Source organism: Atractosteus spatula, unplaced genomic scaffold (genome assembly GCF_055471065.1).
Source record: "Atractosteus spatula isolate fAtrSpa1 unplaced genomic scaffold, fAtrSpa1.hap1 Scaffold_98, whole genome shotgun sequence".
NCBI classification, from domain to species: domain Eukaryota; kingdom Metazoa; phylum Chordata; class Actinopteri; order Semionotiformes; family Lepisosteidae; genus Atractosteus; species Atractosteus spatula.
In genome coordinates, this window is record NW_028296932.1 from 71181 (window position 1) to 92626 (window position 21446).

At 55.2% G+C, this 21446-nt stretch overlaps 22 non-coding genes across 22 annotated transcripts; 9 read left to right on the forward strand and 13 right to left on the reverse strand.

Annotated features, from left to right (window-relative positions):
* Nucleotides 1-540: 540 nt before the first annotated feature.
* On the reverse strand, nt 541-613 carry trnaf-gaa (transfer RNA phenylalanine (anticodon GAA)). Its single transcript has one exon. It is a non-coding gene; the product is annotated as a tRNA-Phe (tRNA).
* Nucleotides 614-1626: 1013 nt separating this feature from the next.
* Nucleotides 1627-1698, forward strand: trnad-guc (transfer RNA aspartic acid (anticodon GUC)). The gene has a single exon. It is a non-coding gene; the product is annotated as a tRNA-Asp (tRNA).
* A 1419-nt stretch (nt 1699-3117) lies between these two features.
* trnah-gug (transfer RNA histidin (anticodon GUG)) lies at nt 3118-3189 on the forward strand. Its single transcript has one exon. It is a non-coding gene; the product is annotated as a tRNA-His (tRNA).
* A 560-nt stretch (nt 3190-3749) lies between these two features.
* trnav-aac (transfer RNA valine (anticodon AAC)) lies at nt 3750-3822 on the reverse strand. The gene has a single exon. It is a non-coding gene; the product is annotated as a tRNA-Val (tRNA).
* Nucleotides 3823-3931: 109 nt separating this feature from the next.
* trnaf-gaa (transfer RNA phenylalanine (anticodon GAA)) lies at nt 3932-4004 on the reverse strand. Its single transcript has one exon. It is a non-coding gene; the product is annotated as a tRNA-Phe (tRNA).
* Nucleotides 4005-5024: 1020 nt separating this feature from the next.
* trnad-guc (transfer RNA aspartic acid (anticodon GUC)) lies at nt 5025-5096 on the forward strand. The gene has a single exon. It is a non-coding gene; the product is annotated as a tRNA-Asp (tRNA).
* A 1418-nt stretch (nt 5097-6514) lies between these two features.
* trnah-gug (transfer RNA histidin (anticodon GUG)) lies at nt 6515-6586 on the forward strand. The gene has a single exon. It is a non-coding gene; the product is annotated as a tRNA-His (tRNA).
* Nucleotides 6587-7146: 560 nt separating this feature from the next.
* trnav-aac (transfer RNA valine (anticodon AAC)) lies at nt 7147-7219 on the reverse strand. The gene has a single exon. It is a non-coding gene; the product is annotated as a tRNA-Val (tRNA).
* Nucleotides 7220-7328: 109 nt separating this feature from the next.
* trnaf-gaa (transfer RNA phenylalanine (anticodon GAA)) lies at nt 7329-7401 on the reverse strand. The gene has a single exon. It is a non-coding gene; the product is annotated as a tRNA-Phe (tRNA).
* A 1026-nt stretch (nt 7402-8427) lies between these two features.
* Nucleotides 8428-8499, forward strand: trnad-guc (transfer RNA aspartic acid (anticodon GUC)). Its single transcript has one exon. It is a non-coding gene; the product is annotated as a tRNA-Asp (tRNA).
* A 620-nt stretch (nt 8500-9119) lies between these two features.
* Nucleotides 9120-9192, reverse strand: trnav-cac (transfer RNA valine (anticodon CAC)). Its single transcript has one exon. It is a non-coding gene; the product is annotated as a tRNA-Val (tRNA).
* A 453-nt stretch (nt 9193-9645) lies between these two features.
* trnae-uuc (transfer RNA glutamic acid (anticodon UUC)) lies at nt 9646-9717 on the reverse strand. The gene has a single exon. It is a non-coding gene; the product is annotated as a tRNA-Glu (tRNA).
* Nucleotides 9718-9918: 201 nt separating this feature from the next.
* On the forward strand, nt 9919-9990 carry trnah-gug (transfer RNA histidin (anticodon GUG)). The gene has a single exon. It is a non-coding gene; the product is annotated as a tRNA-His (tRNA).
* Nucleotides 9991-12527: 2537 nt separating this feature from the next.
* Nucleotides 12528-12600, reverse strand: trnav-cac (transfer RNA valine (anticodon CAC)). Its single transcript has one exon. It is a non-coding gene; the product is annotated as a tRNA-Val (tRNA).
* A 453-nt stretch (nt 12601-13053) lies between these two features.
* On the reverse strand, nt 13054-13125 carry trnae-uuc (transfer RNA glutamic acid (anticodon UUC)). Its single transcript has one exon. It is a non-coding gene; the product is annotated as a tRNA-Glu (tRNA).
* Nucleotides 13126-13326: 201 nt separating this feature from the next.
* Nucleotides 13327-13398, forward strand: trnah-gug (transfer RNA histidin (anticodon GUG)). Its single transcript has one exon. It is a non-coding gene; the product is annotated as a tRNA-His (tRNA).
* Nucleotides 13399-15935: 2537 nt separating this feature from the next.
* trnav-cac (transfer RNA valine (anticodon CAC)) lies at nt 15936-16008 on the reverse strand. The gene has a single exon. It is a non-coding gene; the product is annotated as a tRNA-Val (tRNA).
* A 453-nt stretch (nt 16009-16461) lies between these two features.
* On the reverse strand, nt 16462-16533 carry trnae-uuc (transfer RNA glutamic acid (anticodon UUC)). Its single transcript has one exon. It is a non-coding gene; the product is annotated as a tRNA-Glu (tRNA).
* Nucleotides 16534-16734: 201 nt separating this feature from the next.
* Nucleotides 16735-16806, forward strand: trnah-gug (transfer RNA histidin (anticodon GUG)). The gene has a single exon. It is a non-coding gene; the product is annotated as a tRNA-His (tRNA).
* A 1855-nt stretch (nt 16807-18661) lies between these two features.
* trnad-guc (transfer RNA aspartic acid (anticodon GUC)) lies at nt 18662-18733 on the forward strand. Its single transcript has one exon. It is a non-coding gene; the product is annotated as a tRNA-Asp (tRNA).
* Nucleotides 18734-19879: 1146 nt separating this feature from the next.
* trnae-uuc (transfer RNA glutamic acid (anticodon UUC)) lies at nt 19880-19951 on the reverse strand. The gene has a single exon. It is a non-coding gene; the product is annotated as a tRNA-Glu (tRNA).
* A 1015-nt stretch (nt 19952-20966) lies between these two features.
* Nucleotides 20967-21039, reverse strand: trnaf-gaa (transfer RNA phenylalanine (anticodon GAA)). Its single transcript has one exon. It is a non-coding gene; the product is annotated as a tRNA-Phe (tRNA).
* Between the last annotated feature and the right edge of the window lie 407 nt (nt 21040-21446).

Consider the following 21446-nt stretch of genomic DNA (forward strand, 5'->3'; position numbering starts at 1 on the left):
CACCAAAGCAAACGCAGGAAAGTGCATTTCAAGCAGAGACCAGGAGGGACTTGTTTACACCGAGAGTGGTCGGAGAATGGAACAATGCGCCCAGCCCTGTTGCTGGAGCCGATTCTTGATGAGATCTTGGGCTCACTGGATGCTAATCTTTCTGTTGTTCTTGCAGGTCCTGCGCTGCTTTTGAGCCGACAGAGCTCGTCCTGGTCTGTCGGCACAGCCCAATTGCAAATGATCGGCTCCGCGTACAGAAGGAACGTGCGTTTGGTACAAGAGTGCATGAAGGCACCGGAAATACATTGGGAACAAATGACCGGTCGCTCAAGACCTCTGTGAAGTACAGGAGCGTGCAACAAGAGGCTGTTTCCGCCCGGTCTCGGACCGGGGACCTTTCGCGTGTTAGGCGAACGTGATAGCCGCTACACTACGGAAACCTGCAGGGACCGCTGCTGGTGTCTCGCTTGCGTTTCGGGCTGAGAATGGGAAGCATCACTTTAGGCAGGGGGCGCTGGAAAGAGGAACAAAGGGCGCGATGAAACAAAATGCCGAAACCCGGGATCGAACCAGGGACCTTTAGATCTTCAGTCTAACGCTCTCCCAACTGAGCTATTTCGGCAGTGCACAGAGCCCACAGCCACCTGCTCCAGCGGCATGAGCGCACCAAGAGGAACGGGAGAGTGTTGCAGGAACGTCACTCAGAAGGAAAGCCACCCAGCTGCGCCCTCTGAGCTCTGTCCAGAGCATCTTCCTCGCATGGACTCCTGCCTGCGACGGGCAGGAAACAATTAGTAAGAACAGAACAGCACCCCATGGGTGTCTCATGACCACACCTTAGGTTGTGACACGTGCAGGTGTGAGGGGTTGCCGGGCTACTCTGGAGCAGAGCTTGGGCGGAGGGGGGGCGGGAAAGCAGACAAAGAGGTGACACCTCAAGGTCTGCACGATCACAGCTCTCCGCCGCCCCAGGCTTCCGCTCGATAAGCTACTGGACACACCCGCCCCTCCTCACACAGACCGTGGAAAAGCCCCCGAGTGGGAGGGCTCTCTCTTCCTCCCAGGAGCTCTTGGACACGACGCACAGACAGAGCGCGGGGAGCCGCCGCCTGCAAACATGGCTCCAGGCAGGACTCCACTCCGCAGGAGCCGCAGAGCAGAGGAGATGGGGGCAGCTTAGTTCCTGTGCAGAGACCTGAGCTGTTGTTGCTGCGGACGCTGTCTTTTCTGTTCTCGGGGTAGGAGTGAATGTTGAGTTGCCCTTAGAAATGAAGCAGAGCACTTCAACGGCACGGGTGTGTGTGTGTGCGTGCGCCCTGGTGATTCTGGGAGACAGATTGAACCTGGGCTAAAAGAGAGGGGGCTTAGCCCTCTTCCATTTGCTAGTTCAGAGTTGTACAACCCATTTGTATCTGCTAGGCGGCGCAGTCGTCGTGCACAAAGAACGCTTTGAAAAGCGTCAAAAGCAAGTCATTCCGAGTTGGTCGTTTGTGTTTTCCGTTCAGACGCGAAATGCTGAAATGATCTCTCGGCTCCTCGGTTGTCATTTCTGCTCCGTAAAGAAATCACAGCACGCGTCGCCTTCCAGCACGCTGGGTCGGGACACGATGCCGGGGATCGAAGGGTGTGATGTCTTCCTCGTTAGTATAGTGGCAAGTATCCCCGCCTGTCACGCGGGAGACCGGGGTTCGATTCCCCGACGGGGAGTAGAAAGCTTTTCTTTTACCTCCTTAGAGAAAGGACTGCCTTTCACTTCTCTGTTTTCTTTCACAGCGTCGTGCACCTTTTCATTGCTCTCGCTTTCAGAGCCTCCGCACGGCACACGACTCGACATCAGAAAGCACATTGAAGTGAAAGCAGGAAGCGCTGCGACATGCACTGTGCAGATCCAGCCACACTAAGAGGTGAGTGGGTCTGTTCGATGCACAAAGAACGCTTTGATAAGCGTCAAAGGCAAGTCATTCCGAGTTGGTCGTTTGTGTTTTCTGTTCAGACGCGAAATGCTGAAATGATCTCTCGGCTCCTCGGTTGTCATTTCTGCTCCGTAAAGAAATCACAGCACGCGTCGGCTTCCAGCACGGTGGGTCGGGACACGATGCCGGGGGTCGGAGAGAGCGATGTCTTCCTCGTTAGTATAGTGGTGATTATCCCCACCTGTCACGCGGGAGACTGGGGTACATCAGGACGCGCATTGGAGTGAAAGCAGGATGCGCTGCGACATGCACTGTGCAGATCCCGCCACACTTAGAGGTGAGTGGGTCTGTGCGATCACAGCGCTAGGCGAATCCCCAATCCCCTTTTGTGCGTGGCGACAAAAGAAGCCGGTCTGTTTCCGCCCAGTTTCGAACCAGGGACTTTTCGCGTGTGAGGCAAACGTGATAACCACTACACTACGGAAACGGTAGCAAACCCTTCCCAGCGGCCCAGTGCTGAGCTTCGCCAATGCGATTCAGCTGCTTCCAGTGCCTTTATTGGAGTGCGCTGATGGACCGTGCTCTCTCTCCAGAGACCAGCACGCCTGTCATGGACGGAGCAGGAAAAGCGGCGCCACATTCTACAGCCCTCTCCACGCAATCGACGAAATCGGGCTACTGAAGTGGAGAAAATCGCCTCTCCAGAAAGTGCAAATATCATCTTGGAGAGTATAAATCCTATTGCCGAAGGTCAGCCCTGTCTACCAGAGTAACCCTCCCACCTCCTGCAGCGATGATCAGCTCGTCTCACACGCGAGAAGTCTTCGGTTGGAAACAAGCGCCCCCTCTTCTCGCGCGTTTTGCACGTTCGAGTGGTTTTAATGCGGCTCCTTCGTACACGGTGCTGATCTTTTGGAAAGCAGGAGGCAAAACTGACACGTTCCCATGCCGGGAGTCAAACCCGGGCCGCCTGGGTGAAAACCAGGAATCCTAACCGCTAGACCATATGGGAGCACACAACCCCGCTGTTCCGGGCATCATGCAAGCAAACTACATAAATATGAGAAAACACGCAAGAGAGTTGTCACTCAGAGTGTCGAAGGGTCGATGTATACTGGGGCTCAGTTGAAACGCAACGTCAGGACTTTTCCGAATTAGGTCACACGAAGAGAGCACAGCCTTTTCCGCCCTACCATGTGTGTATCGGTAACTCGCCGTGATCGTATAGTGGTCAGTACTTTGCGTTGTGGCCGCAACAACCCCGGTTCGAATCCGGGTCACGGCAGAATAGGGGCGTCTGCTTTTACTACTTGCGCGAATGAAGGCAAAAAAAAGCCAATGGATGTGAACGAACGGCGCTTTACAGAGGAGTACTGCCTGACTGGATCGTTGATGAACGACAGAGGCCACTCCGACCTCTTCTCGGTTTTCTTCAACGACTTTCTAAGGATCTTCTTCACATTCGCCCATGCAGGGGAAGCCAGTTACACCAAAGCAAACGCAGGAAAGTGCATTTCAAGCAGAGACCAGGAGGGACTTGTTTACACCGAGAGTGGTCGGAGAATGGAACAATGCGCCCAGCCCTGTTGCTGGAGCCGATTCTTGATGAGATCTTGGGCTCACTGGATGCTAATCTTTCTGTTGTTCTTGCAGGTCCTGCGCTGCTTTTGAGCCGACAGAGCTCGTCCTGGTCTGTCGGCACAGCCCAATTGCAAATGATCGGCTCCGCGTACAGAAGGAACGTGCGTTTGGTACAAGAGTGCATGAAGGCACCGGAAATACATTGGGAACAAATGACCGGTCGCTCAAGACCTCTGTGAAGTACAGGAGCGTGCAACAAGAGGCTGTTTCCGCCCGGTCTCGAACCGGGGACCTTTCGCGTGTTAGGCGAACGTGATAGCCGCTACACTACGGAAACCTGCAGGGACCGCTGCTGGTGTCTCGCTTGCGTTTCGGGCTGAGAAAGGGAAGCGTCACTTTAGGCAGGGGGCGCTGGAGAGAGGAACAAAGGGCGCGATGAAACAAAATGCCGAAACCCGGGATCGAACCAGGGACCTTTAGATCTTCAGTCTAACGCTCTCCCAACTGAGCTATTTCGGCAGTGCACAGAGCCCACAGCCACCTGCTCCAGCCTTCCTGTATTGCGGCATGAGCGCACCAAGAGGAGCTGGAGAGTGTTGCAGGAACGTCACTCAGAAGGAAAGCCACCCAGCTGCGCCCTCTGAGCTCTGTCCAGAGCATCTTCCTCGCATGGACTCCTGCCTGCGACGGGCAGGAAACAATTAGCAAGAACAGAACAGCACCCCATGGGTGTCTCATGACCACACCTTAGGTTGTGACACGTGCAGGTGTGAGGGGTTGCCGGGCTACTCTGGAGCAGAGCTTGGGCGGAGGGGGGGCGGGAAAGCAGACAAAGAGGTGACACCTCAAGGTCTGCACGATCACAGCTCTCCGCCGCCCCAGGCTTCCGCTCGATAAGCTACTGGACACACCCGCCCCTCCTCACACAGACCGTGGAAAAGCCCCCGAGTGGGAGGGCTCTCTCTTCCTCCCAGGAGCTCTTGGACACGACGCACAGACAGAGCGCGGGGAGCCGCCGCCTGCAAACATGGCTCCAGGCAGGACTCCACTCCGCAGGAGCCGCAGAGCAGAGGAGATGGGGGCAGCTTAGTTCCTGTGCAGAGACCTGAGCTGTTGTTGCTGCGGACGCTGTCTTTTCTGTTCTCGGGGTAGAAGTGAATGTTGAGTTGCCCTTAGAAATGAAGCAGAGCACTTCAACGGCACGGGTGTGTGCGTGCGCCCTGGTGATTCTGGGAGACAGATCGAACCTGGGCTAAAAGAGAGGGGGCTTAGCCCTCTTCCATTTGCTAGTTCAGAGTTGTACAACCCATTTGTATCTGCTAGGCGGCGCAGTCGTCGTGCACAAAGAACGCTTTGAAAAGCGTCAAAAGCAAGTCATTCCGAGTTGGTCGTTTGTGTTTTCCGTTCAGACGCGAAATGCTGAAATGATCTCTCGGCTCCTCGGTTGTCATTTCTGCTCCGTAAAGGAATCACAGCACGCGTCGCCTTCCAGCACGCTGGGTCGGGACACGATGCCGGGGATCGAAGGGTGTGATGTCTTCCTCGTTAGTATAGTGGCAAGTATCCCCGCCTGTCACGCGGGAGACCGGGGTTCGATTCCCCGACGGGGAGTAGAAAGCTTTTCTTTTACCTCCTTAGAGAAAGGACTGCCTTTCACTTCTCTGTTTTCTTTCACAGCGTCGTGCACCTTTTCATTGCTCTCGCTTTCAGAGCCTCCGCACGGCACACGACTCGACATCAGAAAACACATTGAAGTGAAAGCAGGAAGCGCTGCGACATGCACTGTGCAGATCCCGCCACACTAAGAGGTGAGTGGGTCTGTTCGATGCACAAAGAATGCTTTGATAAGCGTCAAAGGCAAGTCATTCCGAGTTGGTCGTTTGTGTTTTCTGTTCAGACGCGAAATGCTGAAATGATCTCTCGGCTCCTCGGTTGTCATTTCTGCTCCGTAAAGAAATCACAGCACGCGTCGGCTTCCAGCACGGTGGGTCGGGACACGATGCCGGGGGTCGGAGAGAGCGATGTCTTCCTCGTTAGTATAGTGGTGATTATCCCCACCTGTCACGCGGGAGACTGGGGTACATCAGGACGCGCATTGGAGTGAAAGCAGGATGCGCTGCGACATGCACTGTGCAGATCCCGCCATACTAAGAGGTGAGTGGGTCTGTGCGATCACAGCGCTAGGCGAATCCCCAATCCCCTTTTGTGCGTGGGGACAAAAGAAGCCGGTCTGTTTCCGTCCAGTTTCGAACCAGGGACTTTTCGCGTGGGAGGCAAACGTGATAACCACTACACTACGGAAACGGTAGCAACCCTTCCCAGCGGCCCAGTGCTGAGCTTCGCCAATGCGATTCAGCTGCTTCCAGTGCCTTTATTGGAGTGCGCTGATGGACCGTGCTCTCTCTCCAGAGACCAGCACGCCTGTCATGGACGGAGCAGGAAAAGCGGCGCCACATTCTACAGCCCTCTCCACGCAATCGACAAAATCGGGCTACTGAAGTGGAGAAAATCGCCTCTCCAGAAAGTGCAAATATCATCTTGGAGAGTATAAATCCTATTGCCGAAGGTCAGCCCTGTCTACCAGAGTAACCCTCCCACCTCCTGCAGCGATGATCAGCTCGTCTCACACGCGAGAAGTCTTCGGTTGGAAACAAGCGCCCCCTCTTCTCGCGCGTTTTGCACGTTCGAGTGGTTTTAATGCGGCTCCTTCGTACACGGTGCTGATCTTTTGGAAAGCAGGAGGCAAAACTGACACGTTCCCATGCCGGGAGTCAAACCCGGGCCGCCTGGGTGAAAACCAGGAATCCTAACCGCTAGACCATATGGGAGCACACAACCCCGCTGTTCCGGGCATCATGCAAGCAAACTACATAAATATGAGAAAACACGCAAGAGAGTTGTCACTCAGAGTGTCGAAGGGTCGATGTATACTGGGGCTCAGTTGAAACGCAACGTCAGGACTTTTCCGAATTAGGTCACACGAAGAGAGCACAGCCTTTTCCGCCCTACCATGTGTGTATCGGTAACTCGCCGTGATCGTATAGTGGTCAGTACTTTGCGTTGTGGCCGCAACAACCCCGGTTCGAATCCGGGTCACGGCAGAATAGGGGCGTCTGCTTTTACTACTTGCGCGAATGAAGGCAAAAAAAAGCCAATGGATGTGAACGAACGGCGCTTTACAGAGGAGTACTGCCTGACTGGATCGTTGATGAACGACAGAGGCCACTCCGACCTCTTCTCGGTTTTCTTCAACGACTTTCTAAGGATCTTCTTCACATTCGCCCATGCAGGGGAAGCCAGTTACACCAAAGCAAACGCAGGAAAGTGCATTTCAAGCAGAGACCAGGAGGGACTTGTTTACACCGAGAGTGGTCGGAGAATGGAACAATGCGCCCAGCCCTGTTGCTGGAGCCGATTCTTGATGAGATCTTGGGCTCACTGGATGCTAATCTTTCTGTTGTTCTTGCAGGTCCTGCGCTGCTTTTGAGCCGACAGAGCTCGTCCTGGTCTGTCGGCACAGCCCAATTGCAAATGATCGGCTCCGCGTACAGAAGGAACGTGCGTTTGGTACAAGAGTGCATGAAGGCACCGGAAATACATTGGGAACAAATGACCGGTCGCTCAAGACCTCTGTGAAGTACAGGAGCGTGCAACAAGAGGCTGTTTCCGCCCGGTCTCGAACCGGGGACCTTTCGCGTGTTAGGCGAACGTGATAGCCGCTACACTACGGAAACCTGCAGGGACCGCTGCTGGTGTCTCGCTTGCGTTTCGGGCTGAGAAAGGGAAGCGTCACTTTAGGCAGGGGGCGCTGGAGAGAGGAACAAAGGGCGCGATGAAACAAAATGCCGAAACCCGGGATCGAACCAGGGACCTTTAGATCTTCAGTCTAACGCTCTCCCAACTGAGCTATTTCGGCAGTGCACAGAGCCCACAGCCACCTGCTCCAGCCTTCCTGTGTTGCGGCATGAGCGCACCAAGAGGAGCGGGAGAGTGTTGCAGGAACGTCACTCAGAAGGAAAGCCACCCAGCTGCGCCCTCTGAGCTCTGTCCAGCGCATCTTCCTCGCATGGACTCCTGCCTGCGACGGGCAGGAAACAATTAGCAAGAACAGAACAGCACCCCATGGGTGTCTCATGACCACACCTTAGGTTGTGACACGTGCAGGTGTGAGGGGTTGCCGGGCTACTCTGGAGCAGAGCTTGGGCGGAGGGGGGGCGGGAAAGCAGACAAAGAGGTGACACCTCAAGGTCTGCACGATCACAGCTCTCCGCCGCCCCAGGCTTCCGCTCGATAAGCTACTGGACACACCCGCCCCTCCTCACACAGACCGTGGAAAAGCCCCCGAGTGGGAGGGCTCTCTCTTCCTCCCAGGAGCTCTTGGACACGACGCACAGACAGAGCGCGGGGAGCCGCCGCCTGCAAACACGGCTCCAGGCAGGACTCCACTCCACAGGAGCCGCAGAGCAGAGGAGATGGGGGCAGCTTAGTTCCTGTGCAGAGACCTGAGCTGTTGTTGCTGCGGACGCTGTCTTTTCTGTTCTCGGGGTAGGAGTGAATGTTGAGTTGCCCTTAGAAATGAAGCAGAGCACTTCAACGGCACGGGTGTGTGTGTGTGCGTGCGCCCTGGTGATTCTGGGAGACAGATCGAACCTGGGCTAAAAGAGAGGGGGCTTAGCCCTCTTCCATTTGCTAGTTCAGAGTTGTACAACCCATTTGTATCTGCTAGGCGGCGCAGTCGTCGTGCACAAAGAACGCTTTGAAAAGCGTCAAAAGCAAGTCATTCCGAGTTGGTCGTTTGTGTTTTCCGTTCAGACGCGAAATGCTGAAATGATCTCTCGGCTCCTCGGTTGTCATTTCTGCTCCGTAAAGGAATCACAGCACGCGTCGCCTTCCAGCACGCTGGGTCGGGACACGATGCCGGGGATCGAAGGGTGTGATGTCTTCCTCGTTAGTATAGTGGCAAGTATCCCCGCCTGTCACGCGGGAGACCGGGGTTCGATTCCCCGACGGGGAGTAGAAAGCTCTACTTTTACCTCCTTAGAGAAAGGACTGCCTTTCACTTCTCTGTTTTCTTTCACAGCGTCGTGCACCTTTTCATTGCTCTCGCTTTCAGAGCCTCCGCACGGCACACGACTCGACATCAGAAAGCACATTGAAGTGAAAGCAGGAAGCGCTGCGACATGCACTGTGCAGATCCCGCCACACTAAGAGGTGAGTGGGTCTGTTCGATGCACAAAGAACGCTTTGATAAGCGTCAAAGGCAAGTCATTCCGAGTTGGTCGTTTGAGTTTTCTGTTCAGACGCGAAATGCTGAAATGATCTCTCGGCTCCTCGGTTGTCATTTCTGCTCCGTAAAGAAATCACAGCACGCGTCGGCTTCCAGCACGGTGGGTCGGGACACGATGCCGGGGGTCGGAGAGAGCGATGTCTTCCTCGTTAGTATAGTGGTGATTATCCGCACCTGTCACGCGGGAGACTGGGGTACATCAGGACGCGCATTGAAGTGAAAGCAGGATGCGCTGCGACATGCACTGTGCAGATCCCGCCACACTATGAGGTGAGTGGGTCTGTTCGATCACTGCGCTAGGCGAATCCCCAATCCCCTTTTGTGCGTGCCGACAAAGGAAGCCGGTCTGTTTCCGCCCGGTTTCGAACCGGGGACCTTTCGCGTGTGAGGCGAACGTGATAACCACTACACTACGGAAACGGTGGCAATCCCTGCCCAGCGGCCCAGCGCTGAGCTTCGCCAATGCGATTCAGCTGCTTCCAGTGCCTTTATTGGAGTGCGCTGATGGACCGTGCTCTCTCTCCAGAGACCAGCACGCCTGTCATGGACGGAGCAGGAAAGGCGGCGCCACATTCTACAGCCCTCTCCACGCAATCGACGAAATCGGGCTACTGAAGTGGAGAAAATCGCCTCTCCAGAAAGTGCAAATATCATCTTGGAGAGTATAAATCCTATTGCCGAAGGTCAGCCCTGTCTACCAGAGTAACCCTCCCACCTCCTGCAGGGATGATCAGCTCGTCTCACACGCGAGAAGTCTTCGGTTGGAAACAAGCGCCCCCTCTTCTCGCGCGTTTTGCACGTTCGAGTGGTTTTAATGCGGCTCCTTCGTACACGGTGCTGATCTTTTGGAAAGCAGGAGGCAAAACTGACAGGTTCCCATACCGGGAGTCGAACCCGGGCCGCCTGGGTGAAAACCAGGAATCCTAACCGCTAGACCATATGGGAGCACACACCCCTGCTGTTCCGGGCATCATGCAAGCAAACTACATAAATATGAGAAAACGCGCAAGAGAGTTGTCACTCAGAGTGTCGAAGGGTCGATGTATACTGGGGCTCAGTTGAAATGCAACGTCAGGACTTTTCCGAATTAGGTCACACGAAGAGAGCACAGCCTTTTCCGGCCTGCCACGTGGGTATCGGTAACTCGCCGTGATCGTATAGTGGTCAGTACTTTGCGTTGTGGCCGCAACAACCCCGGTTCGAATCCGGGTCACGGCAGAATAGGGGCGTCTGCTTTGACTACTTGCGCGAATGAAGGCAAAAAAAAGCCAATCGATGTGAACGAACGGCGCTTTACAGAGGAGTACTGCCTGACTGGATCGTTGATGAACGACAGAGGCCACTCTGACCTCTTCTCGGTTTTCTTCAATGACTTACTAAGGATCTTCTTCACATTCGCCCATGCAGGGGAAGCCAGTTACACCAAAGCAAACGCAGGAAAGTGCATTTCAAGCAGAGACCAGGAGGGACTTGTTTACACCGAGAGTGGTCGGAGAATGGAACAATGCGCCCAGCCCTGTTGCTGGATCCGATTCTTGATGAGATCTTGGGCTCACTAAGAGGCCCCCGCTGGATGCTAATCTTTCTGTTGTTGTTGCAGGTCCTGCGCTGCTTTTGAGCCGACAGAGCTCGTCCTGGTCTGTCGGCACAGCCCAATTGCAAATGATCGGCTCCGCGTACAGAAGGAACGTGCGTTTGGTACAAGAGTGCATGAAGGCACCGGAAATACATTGGGAACAAATGACCGGTCGCTCAAGACCTCTGTGAAGTACAGGAGCGTGCAAAAAGAGGCTGTTTCCGCCCGGTCTCGAACCGGGGACCTTTCGCGTGTGAGGCGAACGTGATAGCCGCTACACTACGGAAACCTGCAGGGACCGCTGCTGGTGTCTCGCTTGCGTTTCGGGCTGAGAAAGGGAAGCGTCACTTTAGGCAGGGGGCGCTGGAGAGAGGAACAAAGGGCGCGATGAAACAAAATGCCGAAACCCGGGATCAAACCAGGGACTTTTAGATCTTCAGTCTAACGCTCTCCCAACTGACCTATTTCGGCAGTGCGCAGAGCCCACAGCCACCTGCTCCAGCCTTCCTGTGTTGCGGCATGAGCGCACCAAGAGGAGCGGGAGAGTGTTGCAGGAACGTCACTCAGAAGGAAAGCCACCCAGCTGTGCCCTCTGAGCTCTGTCCAGCGCATCTTCCTCGCATGGACTCCTGCCTGCGACGGGCAGGAAACAATTAGCAAGAACAGAGCAGCACCCCATGGGTGTCTCATGACCACACCTTAGGTTGTGACACGTGCAGGTGTGAGGGGTTGCCGGGCTACTCTGGAGCAGAGCTTGGGCGGAGGGGGGGCGGGAAAGCAGACAAAGAGGTGACACCTCAAGGTCTGCACGATCACAGCTCTCCGCCGCCCCAGGCTTCCGCTCGATAAGCTACTGGACACACCCGCCCCTCCTCACACAGACCGTGGAAAAGCCCCCGAGTGGGAGGGCTCTCTCTTCCTCCCAGGAGCTCTTGGACGCACAGACAGAGCGCGGGGAGCCGCCGCCTGCAAACACGGCTCCAGGCAGGACTCCACTCCGCAGGAGCCGCAGAGCAGAGGAGATGGGGGCAGCTTAGCTCCTGTGCAGAGACCTGAGCTGTTGTTGCTGCGGACGCTGTCTTTTCTGTTCTCGGGGTAGGAGTGAATGTTGAGTTGCCCTTAGAAATGAAGCAGAGCACTTCAACGGCACGGGTGTGTGTGCGTGCGCCCTGGTGATTCTGGGAGACAGATCGAACCTGGGCTAAAAGAGAGGGGGCTTAGCCCTCTTCCATTTGCTAGTTCAGAGTTGTACAACCCATCTGTATCTGCTAGGCGGCGCAGTCGTCGTGCACAAAGAACGCTTTGAAAAGCGTCAAAAGCAAGTCATTCCGAGTTGGTCGTTTGTGTTTTCCGTTCAGACGCGAAATGCTGAAATGATCTCTCGGCTCCTCGGTTGTCATTTCTGTTCCGTAAAGGAATCACAGCACGCGTCGCCTTCCAGCACGCTGGGTCGGGACACGATGCCGAGGATCGGAGAGTGCGGTGTCTTCCTCGTTAGTATAGTGGCAAGTATCCCCGCCTGTCACGCGGGAGACCAGGGTTCGATTCCCTGACGGGGAGTAGAAAGCTTTTCTTTTACCTCCTTAGAGAAAGGACTGCCTTTCACTTCTCTGTTTTCTTTCACAGCGCCGTGCACCTTTTCATTGCTCTCGCTTTCAGAGCCTCCGCACGGCACACGACTCGACATCAGGAAGCACATTGAAGTGAAAGCAGGAAGCGCTGCGACATGCACTGTGCAGATCCCGCCACACTAAGAGGTGAGTGGGTCTGTTCGACGCACAAAGAACGCTTTGAAAGCATCAAAGGCAAATCATTCCGAGTTGGTCGTTTGTGTTTTCTGTTCAGACGCGAAATGCTGAAATGATCTCTCGGCTCCTCGGTTGTCATTTCTGCTCCGTAAAGGAATCACAGCAGGCGTCGGCTTCCAGCACGGTGGGTCGGGACACGATGCCGGGGGTCGGAGAGAGCGATGTCTTCCTCGTTAGTATAGTGGTGATTATCCGCACCTGTCACGCGGGAGACTGGGGTACATCAGGACGCGCATTGAAGTGAAAGCAGGATGCGCTGCGACATGCACTGTGCAGATCCCGCCACACTAAGAGGTGAGTGGGTCTGTTCGATCACTGCGCTAGGCAAATCCCCAATCCCCTTTTGTGCGTGCCGACAAAGGAAGCCGGTCTGTTTCCGCCCGGTTTCGAACCGGGGACCTTTCGCGTGTGAGGCGAACGTGATAACCACTACACTACGGAAACGGTGGCAATCCCTGCCCAGCGGCCCAGCGCTGAGCTTCGCCAATGCGATTCAGCTGCTTCCAGTGCCTTTATTGGAGTGCGCTGATGGACCGTGCTCTCTCTCCAGAGACCAGCACGCCTGTCATGGACGGAGCAGGAAAGGCGGCGCCACATTCTACAGCCCTCTCCACGCAATCGACGAAATCGGGCTACTGAAGTGGAGAAAATCGCCTCTCCAGAAAGTGCAAATATCATCTTGGAGAGTATAAATCCTATTGCCGAAGGTCAGCCCTGTCTACCAGAGTAACCCTCCCACCTCCTGCAGGGATGATCAGCTCGTCTCACACGCGAGAAGTCTTCGGTTGGAAACAAGCGCCCCCTCTTCTCGCGCGTTTTGCACGTTCGAGTGGTTTTAATGCGGCTCCTTCGTACACGGTGCTGATCTTTTGGAAAGCAGGAGGCAAAACTGACAGGTTCCCATACCGGGAGTCGAACCCGGGCCGCCTGGGTGAAAACCAGGAATCCTAACCGCTAGACCATATGGGAGCACACACCCCTGCTGTTCCGGGCATCATGCAAGCAAACTACATAAATATGAGAAAACGCGCAAGAGAGTTGTCACTCAGAGTGTCGAAGGGTCGATGTATACTGGGGCTCAGTTGAAATGCAACGTCAGGACTTTTCCGAATTAGGTCACACGAAGAGAGCACAGCCTTTTCCGGCCTGCCACGTGGGTATCGGTAACTCGCCGTGATCGTATAGTGGTCAGTACTTTGCGTTGTGGCCGCAACAACCCCGGTTCGAATCCGGGTCACGGCAGAATAGGGGCGTCTGCTTTGACTACTTGCGCGAATGAAGGCAAAAAAAAGCCAATCGATGTGAACGAACGGCGCTTTACAGAGGAGTACTGCCTGACTGGATCGTTGATGAACGACAGAGGCCACTCTGACCTCTTCTCGGTTTTCTTCAATGACTTACTAAGGATCTTCTTCACATTCGCCCATGCAGGGGAAGCCAGTTACCCCAAAGCAAACGCAGGAAAGTGCATTTCAAGCAGAGACCAGGAGGGACTTGTTTACACCGAGAGTGGTCGGAGAATGGAACAATGCGCCCAGCCCTGTTGCTGGAGCCGATTCTTGATGAGATCTTGGGCTCACTAAGAGGCCCCCGCTGGATGCTAATCTTTCTGTTGTTGTTGCAGGTCCTGCGCTGCTTTTGAGCCGACAGAGCTCGTCCTGGTCTGTCGGCACAGCCCAATTGCAAATGATCGGCTCCGCGTACAGAAGGAACGTGCGTTTGGTACAAGAGTGCATGAAGGCACCGGAAATACATTGGGAACAAATGACCGGTCGCTCAAGACCTCTGTGAAGTACAGGAGCGTGCAAAAAGAGGCTGTTTCCGCCCGGTCCCGAACCGGGGACCTTTCGCGTGTGAGGCGAACGTGATAGCCGCTACACTACGGAAACCTGCAGGGACCGCTGCTGGTGTCTCGCTTGCGTTTCGGGCTGAGAAAGGGAAGCGTCACTTTAGGCAGGGGGCGCTGGAGAGAGGAACAAAGGGCGCGATGAAACAAAATGCCGAAACCCGGGATCAAACCAGGGACTTTTAGATCTTCAGTCTAACGCTCTCCCAACTGACCTATTTCGGCAGTGCGCAGAGCCCACAGCCACCTGCTCCAGCCTTCCTGTGTTGCGGCATGAGCGCACCAAGAGGAGCGGGAGAGTGTTGCAGGAACGTCACTCAGAAGGAAAGCCACCCAGCTGTGCCCTCTGAGCTCTGTCCAGCGCATCTTCCTCGCATGGACTCCTGCCTGCGACGGGCAGGAAACAATTAGCAAGAACAGAGCAGCACCCCATGGGTGTCTCATGACCACACCTTAGGTTGTGACACGTGCAGGTGTGAGGGGTTGCCGGGCTACTCTGGAGCAGAGCTTGGGCGGAGGGGGGGCGGGAAAGCAGACAAAGAGGTGACACCTCAAGGTCTGCACGATCACAGCTCTCCGCCGCCCCAGGCTTCCGCTCGATAAGCTACTGGACACACCCGCCCCTCCTCACACAGACCGTGGAAAAGCCCCCGAGTGGGAGGGCTCTCTCTTCCTCCCAGGAGCTCTTGGACGCACAGACAGAGCGCGGGGAGCCGCCGCCTGCAAACACGGCTCCAGGCAGGACTCCACTCCGCAGGAGCCGCAGAGCAGAGGAGATGGGGGCAGCTTAGCTCCTGTGCAGAGACCTGAGCTGTTGTTGCTGCGGACGCTGTCTTTTCTGTTCTCGGGGTAGGAGTGAATGTTGAGTTGCCCTTAGAAATGAAGCAGAGCACTTCAACGGCACGGGTGTGTGTGCGTGCGCCCTGGTGATTCTGGGAGACAGATCGAACCTGGGCTAAAAGAGAGGGGGCTTAGCCCTCTTCCATTTGCTAGTTCAGAGTTGTACAACCCATCTGTATCTGCTAGGCGGCGCAGTCGTCGTGCACAAAGAACGCTTTGAAAAGCGTCAAAAGCAAGTCATTCCGAGTTGGTCGTTTGTGTTTTCCGTTCAGACGCGAAATGCTGACATGATCTCTCGGCTCCTCGGTTGTCATTTCTGTTCCGTAAAGGAATCACAGCACGCGTCGCCTTCCAGCACGCTGGGTCGGGACACGATGCCGAGGATCGGAGAGTGCGGTGTCTTCCTCGTTAGTATAGTGGCAAGTATCCCCGCCTGTCACGCGGGAGACCAGGGTTCGATTCCCTGACGGGGAGTAGAAAGCTTTTCTTTTACCTCCTTAGAGAAAGGACTGCCTTTCACTTCTCTGTTTTCTTTCACAGCGCCGTGCACCTTTTCATTGCTCTCGCTTTCAGAGCCTCCGCACGGCACACGACTCGACATCAGGAAGCACATTGAAGTGAAAGCAGGAAGCGCTGCGACATGCACTGTGCAGATCCCGCCACACTAAGAGGTGAGTGGGTCTGTTCGACGCACAAAGAACGCTTTGAAAGCATCAAAGGCAAATCATTCCGAGTTGGTCGTTTGTGTTTTCTGTTCAGACGCGAAATGCTGAAATGATCTCTCGGCTCCTCGGTTGTCATTTCTGCTCCGTAAAGGAATCACAGCAGGCGTCGGCTTCCAGCACGGTGGGTCGGGACACGATGCCGGGGGTCGGAGAGAGCGATGTCTTCCTCGTTAGTATAGTGGTGATTATCCGCACCTGTCACGCGGGAGACTGGGGTACATCAGGACGCGCATTGAAGTGAAAGCAGGATGCGCTGCGACATGCACTGTGCAGATCCCGCCACACTAAGAGGTGAGTGGGTCTGTTCGATCACTGCGCTAGGCGAATCCCCAATCCCCTTTTGTGCGTGCCGACAAAGGAAGCCGGTCTGTTTCCGCCCGGTTTCGAACCGGGGACCTTTCGCGTGTGAGGCGAACGTGATAACCACTACACTACGGAAACGGTGGCAATCCCTGCCCAGCGGCCCAGCGCTGAGCTTCGCCAATGCGATTCAGCTGCTTCCAGTGCCTTTATTGGAGTGCGCTGATGGACCGTGCTCTCTCTCCAGAGACCAGCACGCCTGTCATGGACGGAGCAGGAAAGGCGGCGCCACATTCTACAGCCCTCTCCACGCAATCGACGAAATCGGGCTACTGAAGTGGAGAAAATCGCCTCTCCAGAAAGTGCAAATATCATCTTGGAGAGTATAAATCCTATTGCCGAAGGTCAGCCCTGTCTACCAGAGTAACCCTCCCACCTCCTGCAGGGATGATCAGCTCGTCTCACACGCGAGAAGTCTTCGGTTGGAAACAAGCGCCCCCTCTTCTCGCGCGTTTTGCACGTTCGAGTGGTTTTAATGCGGCTCCTTCGTACACGGTGCTGATCTTTTGGAAAGCAGGAGGCAAAACTGACAGGTTCCCATACCGGGAGTCGAACCCGGGCCGCCTGGGTGAAAACCAGGAATCCTAACCGCTAGACCATATGGGAGCACACACCCCTGCTGTTCCGGGCATCATGCAAGCAAACTACATAAATATGAGAAAACGCGCAAGAGAGTTGTCACTCAGAGTGTCGAAGGGTCGATGTATACTGGGGCTCAGTTGAAATGCAACGTCAGGACTTTTCCGAATTAGGTCACACGAAGAGAGCACAGCCTTTTCCGGCCTGCCACGTGGGTATCGGTAACTCGCCGTGATCGTATAGTGGTCAGTACTTTGCGTTGTGGCCGCAACAACCCCGGTTCGAATCCGGGTCACGGCAGAATAGGGGCGTCTGCTTTGACTACTTGCGCGAATGAAGGCAAAAAAAAGCCAATCGATGTGAACGAACGGCGCTTTACAGAGGAGTACTGCCTGACTGGATCGTTGATGAACGACAGAGGCCACTCTGACCTCTTCTCGGTTTTCTTCAATGACTTACTAAGGATCTTCTTCACATTAGCCCATGCAGGGGAAGCCAGTTACCCCAAAGCAAACGCAGGAAAGTGCATTTCAAGCAGAGACCAGGAGGGACTTGTTTACACCGAGAGTGGTCGGAGAATGGAACAATGCGCCCAGCCCTGTTGCTGGAGCCGATTCTTGATGAGATCTTGGGCTCACTAAGAGGCCCCCGCTGGATGCTAATCTTTCTGTTGTTGTTGCAGGTCCTGCGCTGCTTTTGAGCCGACAGAGCTCGTCCTGGTCTGTCGGCACAGCCCAATTGCAAATGATCGGCTCCGCGTACAGAAGGAACGTGCGTTTGGTACAAGAGTGCATGAAGGCACCGGAAATACATTGGGAACAAATGACCGGTCGCTCAAGACCTCTGTGAAGTACAGGAGCGTGCAACAAGAGGCTGTTTCCGCCCGGTCTCGAACCGGGGACCCTTCGCGTGTTAGGCGAACGTGATAGCCGCTACACTACGGAAACCTGCAGGGATTGCTGCTGGTGTCTCGCTTGCGTTTCGGGCTGAGAAAGGGAAGCGTCACTTTAGGCAGGGGGCGCTGGAGAGAGGAACAAAGGGCGCGATGAAACAAAATGCTGAAACCCGGGATCGAACCAGGGACCTTTAGATCTTCAGTCTAACGCTCTCCCAACTGAGCTATTTCGGCAGTGCACAGAGCCCACAGCCACCTGCTCCAGCCTTCCTGTGTTGCGGCATGAGCGCACCAAGAGGAGCGGGAGAGTGTTGCAGGAACGTCACTCAGAAGGAAAGCCACCCAGCTGCGCCCTCTGAGCTCTGTCCAGCGCATCTTCCTCGCATGGACTCCTGCCTGCGACGGGCAGGAAACAATTAGCAAGAACAGAACAGCACCCCATGGGTGTCTCATGACCACACCTTAGGTTGTGACACGTGCAGGTGTGAGGGGTTGCCGGGCTACTCTGGAGCAGAGCTTGGGCGGAGGGGGGGCGGGAAAGCAGACAAAGAGGTGACACCTCAAGGTCTGCACGATCACAGCTCTCCGCCGCCCCAGGCTTCCGCTCGATAAGCTACTGTACACACCCGCCCCTCCTCACACAGACCGTGGAAAAGCCCCCGAGTGGGAGGGCTCTCTCTTCCTCCCAGGAGCTCTTGGAAACGACGCACAGACAGAGCGCGGGGAGCTGCCGCCTGCAAACACGGCTCCAGGCAGGACTCCACTCCGCAGGAGCCGCAGAGCAGAGGAGATGGGGGCAGCTTAGTTCCTGTGCAGAGACCTGAGCTGTTGTTGCTGCGGACGCTGTCTTTTCTGTTCTCGGGGTAGGAGTGAATGTTGAGTTGCCCTTAGAAATGAAGCAGAGCACTTCAACGGCACGGGTGTGTGTGTGTGCGTGCGCCCTGGTGATTCTGGGAGACAGATCGAACCTGGGCTAAAAGAGAGGGGGCTTAGCCCTCTTCCATTTGCTAGTTCAGAGTTGTACAACCCATTTGTATCTGCTAGGCGGCGCAGTCGTCGTGCACAAAGAACGCTTTGAAAAGCGTCAAAAGCAAGTCATTCTGAGTTGGTCGTTTGTGTTTTCCGTTCAGACGCGAAATGCTGAAATGATCTCTCGGCTCCTCGGTTGTCATTTCTGCTCCGTAAAGAAATCACAGCACGCGTCGCCTTCCAGCACGCTGGGTCGGGACACGATGCCGGGGATCGAAGGGTGTGATGTCTTCCTCGTTAGTATAGTGGCAAGTATCCCCGCCTGTCACGCGGGAGACCGGGGTTCGATTCCCCGACGGGGAGTAGAAAGCTTTTCTTTTACCTCCTTAGAGAAAGGACTGCCTTTCACTTCTCTGTTTTCTTTCACAGCGTCGTGCACCTTTTCATTGCTCTCGCTTTCAGAGCCTCCGCACGGCACACGACTCGACATCAGAAAGCACATTGAAGTGAAAGCAGGAAGCGCTGCGACATGCACTGTGCAGATCCAGCCACACTAAGAGGTGAGTGGGTCTGTTCGATGCACAAAGAACGCTTTGATAAGCGTCAAAGGCAAGTCATTCCGAGTTGGTCGTTTGTGTTTTCTGTTCAGACGCGAAATGCTGAAATGATCTCTCGGCTCCTCGGTTGTCATTTCTGCTCCGTAAAGAAATCACAGCACGCGTCGGCTTCCAGCACGGTGGGTCGGGACACGATGCCGGGGGTCGGAGAGAGCGATGTCTTCCTCGTTAGTATAGTGGTGATTATCCCCACCTGTCACGCGGGAGACTGGGGTACATCAGGACGCGCATTGGAGTGAAAGCAGGATGCGCTGCGACATGCACTGTGCAGATCCCGCCACACTAAGAGGTGAGTGGGTCTGTGCGATCACAGCGCTAGGCGAATCCCCAATCCCCTTTTGTGCGTGGCGACAAAAGAAGCCGGTCTGTTTCCACCCAGTTTCGAACCAGAGACTTTTCGCGTGTGAGGCAAACGTGATAACCACTACACTACGGAAACGGTAGCAAACCCTTCCCAGCGGCCCAGTGCTGAGCTTCGCCAATGCGATTCAGCTGCTTCCAGTGCCTTTATTGGAGTGCGCTGATGGACCGTGCTCTCTCTCCAGAGACCAGCACGCCTGTCATGGACGGAGCAGGAAAGGCGGCGCCACATTCTACAGCCCTCTCCACGCAATCGACGAAATCGGGCTACTGAAGTGGAGAAAATCGCCTCTCCAGAAAGTGCAAATATCATCTTGGAGAGTATAAATCCTATTGCCGAAGGTCAGCCCTGTCTACCAGAGTAACCCTCCCACCTCCTGCAGCGATGATCAGCTCGTCTCACACGCGAGAAGTCTTCGGTTGGAAACAAGCGCCCCCTCTTCTCGCGCGTTTTGCACGTTCGAGTGGTTTTAATGCGGCTCCTTCGTACACGGTGCTGATCTTTTGGAAAGCAGGAGGCAAAACTGACACGTTCCCATACCGGGAGTCAAACCCGGGCCGCCTGGGTGAAAACCAGGAATCCTAACCACTAGACCATATGGGAGCACACAACCCCGCTGTTCCGGGCATCATGCAAGCAAACTACATAAATATGAGAAAACACGCAAGAGAGTTGTCACTCAGAGTGTCGAAGGGTCGATGTATACTGGGGCTCAGTTGAAATGCAACGTCAGGACTTTTCCGAATTAGGTCACACGAAGAGAGCACAGCCTTTTCCGCCCTACCATGTGTGTATCGGTAACTCGCTGTGATCGTATAATGGTCAGTACTTTGCGTTGTGGCCGCAACAACCCCGGTTCGAATCCGGGTCACGGCAGAATAGGGGCGTCTGCTTTTACTACTTGCGCGAATGAAGGCAAAAAAAAGCCAATCGATGTGAACGAACGGCGCTTTACAGAGGAGTACTGCCTGACTGGATCGTTGATGAACGACAGAGGCCACTCCGACCTCTTCTCGGTTTTCTTCAACGACTTACTAAGGATCTTCTTCACATTCGCCCATGCAGGGGAAGCCAGTTACACCAAAGCAAACGCAGGAAAGTGCATTTCAAGCAGAGACCAGGAGGGACTTGTTTACACCGAGAGTGGTCGGAGAATGGAACAATGCGCCCAGCCCTGTTGCTGGAGCCGATTCTTGATGAGATCTTGGGCTCACTGGATGCTAATCTTTCTGTTGTTCTTGCAGGTCCTGCGCTGCTTTTGAGCCGACAGAGCTCGTCCTGGTCTGTCGGCACAGCCCAATTGCAAATGATCGGCTCCGCGTACAGAAGGAACGTGCGTTTGGTACAAGAGTGCATGAAGGCACCGGAAATACATTGGGAACAAATGACCGGTCGCTCAAGACCTCTGTGAAGTACAGGAGCGTGCAACAAGAGGCTGTTTCCGCCCGGTCTCGGACCGGGGACCTTTCGCGTGTTAGGCGAACGTGATAGCCGCTACACTACGGAAACCTGCAGGGACCGCTGCTGGTGTCTCGCTTGCGTTTCGGGCTGAGAATGGGAAGCGTCACTTTAGGCAGGGGGCGCTGGAAAGAGGAACAAAGGGCGCGATGAAACAAAATGCCGAAACCCGGGATCGAACCAGGGACCTTTAGATCTTCAGTCTAACGCTCTCCCAACTGAGCTATTTCGGCAGTGCACAGAGCCCACAGCCACCTGCTCCAGCGGCATGAGCGCACCAAGAGGAGCGGGAGAGTGTTGCAGGAACGTCACTCAGAAGGAAAGCCACCCAGCTGCGCCCTCTGAGCTCTGTCCAGCGCATCTTCCTCGCATGGACTCCTGCCTGCGACGGGCAGGAAACAATTAGCAAGAACAGAACAGCACCCCATGGGTGTCTCATGACCACACCTTAGGTTGTGACACGTGCAGGTGTGAGGGGTTGCCGGGCTACTCTGGAGCAGAGCTTGGGCGGAGGGGGGGCGGGAAAGCAGACAAAGAGGTGACACCTCAAGGTCTGCATGATCACAGCTCTCCGCCGCCCCAGGCTTCCGCTCGATAAGCTACTGGACACACCCGCCCCTCCTCACACAGACCGTGGAAA